Source organism: Pseudophryne corroboree, chromosome 11, assembly GCF_028390025.1.
Source record: "Pseudophryne corroboree isolate aPseCor3 chromosome 11, aPseCor3.hap2, whole genome shotgun sequence".
NCBI lineage: Eukaryota > Metazoa > Chordata > Amphibia > Anura > Myobatrachidae > Pseudophryne > Pseudophryne corroboree.
This window is the reverse complement of record NC_086454.1, coordinates 294162008-294168645: the sequence shown is the minus strand read 5'-3', so window position 1 is coordinate 294168645 and position 6638 is coordinate 294162008. Positions and strand designations below refer to the sequence as shown.

Genomic DNA, 6638 nt, shown 5'->3' with positions numbered 1-6638 from the left:
TTTCTCTGCTACCACTCTACCTCAGTGACGTGCGGTGGGGTGAGGCAAATGAGGCAGAGCCTTTCTTGTCATACATACGTTTAAACCAGAGTTTTGACTGAATAAAATATATGAAAAATAATGATAATTTGTTTGAAATATCTTCTTTGCATTATTCTAATAAGTTTTATAGCCCAAACTCTGGAGTAAAAAGTCTATGGCAGGTGAGGCAGTGCCTCACCTGTGTATCCTTTCCACACATCTCTAATCAAAACTCACCAAATTTCCAGGAGTTTATAATGCTGCACCTGTGTATAATGCCTAGATGTACCCTTTGGCTCATATATTGCATCTAAATCTGGCTCTGGGGTTAGCCAGTGCCTCCTGAGACATTTAGCTCAACTCACGTCCCTGCTCTACCTCTACTCTCATATGTTCCTCTGCTACCTCTCTTCTTTATCCAGTGCTACTCTGCTACCACTCTTCTTTTATCCAGTGCTCCCTTGCTACCACTCTTCTTTCATCTAGTGCATCTCTGCTACCATTCTTCTTTCATCTAATGTTCCACTGCTACCACTCTTCTTTCATCCAGTGCTCCCTTGCTACCACTCTTCTTTCATCTAGTGCACTTCTGCTACCACTCTTCTTTCATCTATTGTTTCTCTGTTACCTTTCTTCTTTCATCTAGTGCATCTCTGCTACCACTCTTCTTTCATCTAGTTTTCCTCTGCTACCACTCTTCTTTCATCTAGTGTTCCTCTGCTACCACTCTTCTTTCATCTAGTGTTCCTCTGCTACCACTCTTCTTTCATCTAGTGTTCCTCTGCTACCACTCTTCTTTCATCTAGTGCATCTCTGCTACCACTCTTCTTTCATCTAGTTTTCCTCTGCTACCACTCTTCTTTCATCTAGTGTTCCTCTGCTACCACTCTTCTTTCATCTAGTGTTCCTCTGCTACCACTCTTCTTTCATCTAGTGTTCCTCTGCTACCACTCTTCTTTCATCTAGTGTTCCTCTGCTACCACTCTTCTTTCATCTAGTGCACCTCCACTCTTCTTTCATCTAGTGCACCTCTGCTACCACTCTTCTTTCATCTAGTGCAGCTCTGCTACCACTCTTCTTTCATCTAGTGCAGCTCTGCTACCACTCTTCTTTCATCTAGTGTTCCTCTGCTACCACTCTTCTTTCATCTAGTGTTCCTCTGCTACCACTCTTCTTTCATCTAGTGCACCTCCACTCTTCTTTTATCTAGTGCACCTCTGCTACCACTTTTCTTTCATCTAGTGCAGCTCTGCTACCACTCTTCTTTCATCCAGTGTTCCTCTGATACCACTCTTCTTTCATCTTCTTTTATCTAGTGCACCTAATATTGGACAAGAAAATGTTCATCTATAGAACCCATAGTAAACTCATGGTAATGCAACACGTGTACTTCATCTGTGTCTGCATTTAAGTGGCTGACTATAAACTCCAGGAAACACTAGATTTGCAGCCTTTGAAAACACCCCCATAAAAAGTATTCCGCACCAACTATTGCAAGCGAACTTAAAAAGTTGCAGGGTGGGAACAATAAAATATTTCGATGATAAACTTTAGTGCGTAGATTAATTATGAGGATGAGAGGACATCAGGACATTCCGGTTTACATCTGGATCTTATGTGTGTTTAAAGATCTTTAGTATGGTATCCGGATGATAGATCGACAGTAAAAAGGTCAACAAGCAATAGATCGACACCAAATGGTCGACATGCATATGGTTGACATAGTCAAAAGGTCGACATCAGTTTTTTTTTTCATTTTTTGGACTTTTTCATACTTTACAATACCAGTGGACTACAATTCAGAACGGTAACCTGTGCTGAGTGAAGCGGAGTGGTGCAGTAATTGGTGGTCCACGTTGTGGAAGGGAAATTTTTACACAATTTTTTTAAAAAATGCATATCGACAATTTAACGTGTCAACAATTTCCGTGTCGACCTGTCTACCCTTTGACCATGTTGACCTTATGCATGTCGACCATTTGTTGTTGACCTAGAGACAATCGACCTTCTGTTGACCCATTGAATCCTAACCCCTTAGTACAGGGTTTTACTGCAGTAGCGGAAACTGCATTCCCAATATATATATATATATATATATACAGTTGGGGGGGAGGGGGTTTAGCGACCATTGGTGTCTAAAAGAAATCACACTTTAGGTGAATAATTAAGAATAAAATACAATTTATTAATGTGTATATTTAAAATGACAAAACTTTTTCTAAAAATGGGATAAAAACTATACATACAGAAATATAATACCAGTTAAAAATGAATAAATAGTAAAAAAGATTCCTTAACTTGGTATGTAGTCACTGCCAGATAGCCCAACGCGTTTCGTCCTTAAGACTTCATCAAGGGGTGTTGGCAGACTGGGACCAGGCTTCTATTTATACCAGTACTAATCTGGTGTCAATTATGACATCACTTCCTGTTAATACCACATGATGTTTTGTGACAGACTAAGAGTTATTATTTTACATTGGTGAGTAACATGGTTAGATAATATATAGGTTCCACATGTTAGTTATTTATTTTAGAAACAGGTTTGGAGTTCAGAAAAACGAATAAACCCCTCAGAAGGTGCGCCGATGCGTCTTCCGCCCCACTTCCGGTTTCTCGGCGTCGCGTCACTTCCGCCCCACTTCCGGAAGCCGGACCGCGCATGCGCCCGCGATCTCCATTCTTCTAGTAGCAAGAGAACTGAGTTTTAAGTTCATGGTTATCTCAGCGGCGGCCATCTTTGTAGAGATTTTTCATTCAGTCTCTCTAGGCGGCGGCCATCTTAATGGAGAGCAGCAGTATGGACATTTATAGTGTTTCTTGGCATAGAAATGAAAAATAAATAAAAAAAGGGGAATCAATGCATGTAAAAACGATGACAGTACAGTATTTCATATTTAGAATGATAGAGCAACATCTGACCATAAGGGATTATCAATATATTAAAAAAGTAGGTTGAATAAATATTTGCAGTATATTATATACATAAATACTATATAAATAAATATAGATATATATACAAGTGCATATAGTTGAATAAAAAAAGGTTTGAATAGTATTTGCAGTATATTAAAAAGTGCTTTGTGCATATTTGCAGTGCTTAGTGCAGGTTTATAAGGTGCAGATTAGGGTGGTGAGGGAAGGGGTGGTATTTAGAGCGCTTAGTGTATATTTTAAACGTGCTTAGTGTCTGTTTCGTAGAAGGTGACACATTAACTATTTTAGCTATTAGTCAGGATAATAATACTGACATGCTCATGTAGGCTTTTTTAATTAGTTTGGTTACAGTACCTGATCTTCCCAGGTGGTCTCCCTGTTCTGGTACTGATCAGGCCCGACACTGCTTCGCTTCCAAGATCGGACGAGATTGGGCATGTCCAGTGTGGTTTGACTGTAAAAATCACTTACCATACATGTGTCAGCGTTATTTATAATACGACTTTGCACGTTTTAGTGGAGGATTGGTGGGTGGGGGGTGGGGGGAGGATGAGGTGGTGGTGGTGGGGGGGGTGGGGGGGGGTGGGGGGGAGGGGGGTGCTTTCCGCACCCACATTCTCCGTTCCTGTAATCTCATTCCTGGCACCAGGACCACACGGTCGGATCCTTAAACATTTAAATACATTTCCTCATCTTGAGCAATGGCCAACAACCCCCCCCCCCCCACCCCCCCCCCCCCCCCCACCACCACCTCATCCTCCCCCCACCCACCAATCCTCCACTAAAACGTGCAAAGTCGTATTATAAATAACGCTGACACATGTATGGTAAGTGATTTTTACAGTCAAACCACACTGGACATGCCCAATCTCGTCCGATCTTGGAAGCGAAGCAGTGTCGGGCCTGATCAGTACCAGAACAGGGAGACCACCTGGGAAGATCAGGTACTGTAACCAAACTAATTAAAAAAGCCTACATGAGCATGTCAGTATTATTATCCTGACTAATAGCTAAAATAGTTAATGTGTCACCTTCTACGAAACAGACACTAAGCACGTTTAAAATATACACTAAGCGCTCTAAATACCACCCCTTCCCTCACTACCCTAATCTGCACCTTATAAACCTGCACTAAGCACTGCAAATATGCACAAAGCACTTTTTAATATACTGCAAATACTATTCAAACCTTTTTTATTCAACTATATGCACTTGTATATATATCTATATTTATTTATATAGTATTTATGTATATAATATACTGCAAATATTTATTCAACCTACTTTTTTAATATATTGATAATCCCTTATGGTCAGATGTTGCTCTATCATTCTAAATGTGAAATACTGTACTGTCATCGTTTTTACATGCATTGATTCCCCTTTTTTTATTTATTTTTCATTTCTATGCCAAGAAACACTATAAATGTCCATACTGCTGCTCTCCATTAAGATGGCCGCCGCCTAGAGAGACTGAATGAAAAATCTCTACAAAGATGGCCGCCGCTGAGATAACCATGAACTTAAAACTCAGTTCTCTTGCTACTAGAAGAATGGAGATCGCGGGCGCATGCGCGGTCCGGCTTCCGGAAGTGGGGCGGAAGTGACGCGACGCCGAGAAACCGGAAGTGGGGCGGAAGACGCATCGGCGCACCTTCTGAGGGGTTTATTCGTTTTTCTGAACTCCAAACCTGTTTCTAAAATAAATAACTAACATGTGGAACCTATATATTATCTAACCATGTTACTCACCAATGTAAAATAATAACTCTTAGTCTGTCACAAAACATCATGTGGTATTAACAGGAAGTGATGTCATAATTGACACCAGATTAGTACTGGTATAAATAGAAGCCTGGTCCCAGTCTGCCAACACCCCTTGATGAAGTCTTAAGGACGAAACGCGTTGGGCTATCTGGCAGTGACTACATACCAAGTTAAGGAATCTTTTTTACTATTTATTCATTTTTAACTGGTATTATATTTCTGTATGTATAGTTTTTATCCCATTTTTAGAAAAAGTTTTGTCATTTTAAATATACACATTAATAAATTGTATTTTATTCTTAATTATTCACCTAAAGTGTAATTTCTTTTAGACACCAATGGTCGCTAAACCCCCTCCCCCCCAACTGTATTGAATTCTATGATACAGGGAACCGCCATCCCTGTTTGGGGGTAAGCAGACGCCCTTTTAAATTTTTAGGGAGTGTCAGATCGTTATTGTTTATATCTATATTCAGGTTTATTTAACGTTGGTGTACACACGTGGCGCAATAATTTCTTTCTAATTCTATATATATATATATAGTATGAGACCCAGGGGTTTATGTATCAAGCAGTGAATAGAGTGGAGAAATGGACCAGGGAAGAAACTGCCCAAAGCAACCAATTAGAATCTACTTATCATTTTATAAAATGTACTTGATAAATGCTTCCTCAAAACTGCTTGGTTATTATGGGCAATTCCTCCACTGATCCACTTCTCCACTCTTTTCACTGCTTGAAACATCAGCCCCCAGTCTCTGACACCTCGGGGTATATTTACTAGAGTACAGATCTATAGAAGTAGAGATGTTGCCTATAGCAACCAATCAGATTCTAGCTATTATCTTCTAGAAAGTGCTAGAAAAATGATAAGTAGAATCTGATTGGTTGATCTCGGCAACATCTCCACTTTCTATGAACCCACACTTTTGTAAACATACCCCCTTCAGTACAGATGAGAATTCAAGTTTTTCTACGGGCAAGAATAGCCCATATGCTCTCCTACAAATCAGCCTCTTTAATCCCAGTCCATGTACTTTAGTCCCGCAAAGTTCATCTTGTGTTTACGTTTAGTTGCACCTCATCCAAAGAAGTCAGGGCCGGATCCAGACCTTGTGGCGCCCAGGGCGAAAAATAGGGGCGTGGCTTCATGGAGAAGGGGCGTGATCAGTTATGCCCCCTGTAGCTGTGCCCTCAGTAGTTGTGCCCCCAGTACTGTGCCCCCTGTAGCTGTGCCCACAGTAGTATTGCCCCCAGTACTGTGCTCCCTGTAGAGTTGTGCCCCAGTAGTATTGCCCCCTGTAGAGTTGTGCCCCCTAGTTGCGCCGCTTACAAATTAAAAAAATAATAATTAATACTCACAATCCCCGCTGCGCTCCTCAGATCTGCGCCGGCGGCCATCATGACATCTCTCCCATAGCACCGCATAGACACTAGAGGTCAATTATGACCTCTAGCGTCTATGTGCCGCTCCCACAATGCAGTGCGGTGCGCAAAGACTTCATTGCACACCGCACAGCACCGCATCTACACAGCACCGGGCGGCACCAGCAGCGGATCTTGCCACAGCGGCGGCGCCCTCTGGACGGTGGCTGCGCCCTCCGGAAGGCAGCGTCTCGGGCAAAAATCCTGCTTGCCCGTAGCAAGATCCGCTACTGAAAGGAGTGTATTTATTTGCGCACTCTGCCCAATGGAAAGCAGTACTTCGAACCCACAAGTTGCACATGTAATACAATCATGATGTTCACTTATTCTCATGATTCATTTCAGCTTAACCATGCCATTTTAAGGAGAAAAAACTGTGTAATACTAAAGTGAAAGGACACTGAACTTTGATGTGATGTTTACACTTTTGCAGGGTGCACCCCTTCGGAATTCTCCACTTTTACGCACATCCACAGTAAGCGCAGTTC

General features: G+C 41.6%; 2 pseudogenes; one reads left to right on the top strand and one right to left on the bottom strand.

Moving 5' to 3' along the window:
• Positions 1-3300: 3300 nt before the first annotated feature.
• LOC134970719 (5S ribosomal RNA) lies at positions 3301-3420 on the bottom strand (annotated as a pseudogene).
• Positions 3421-3794: 374 nt separating this feature from the next.
• Positions 3795-3914, top strand: LOC134970706 (5S ribosomal RNA; annotated as a pseudogene).
• Positions 3915-6638: the final 2724 nt, after the last annotated feature.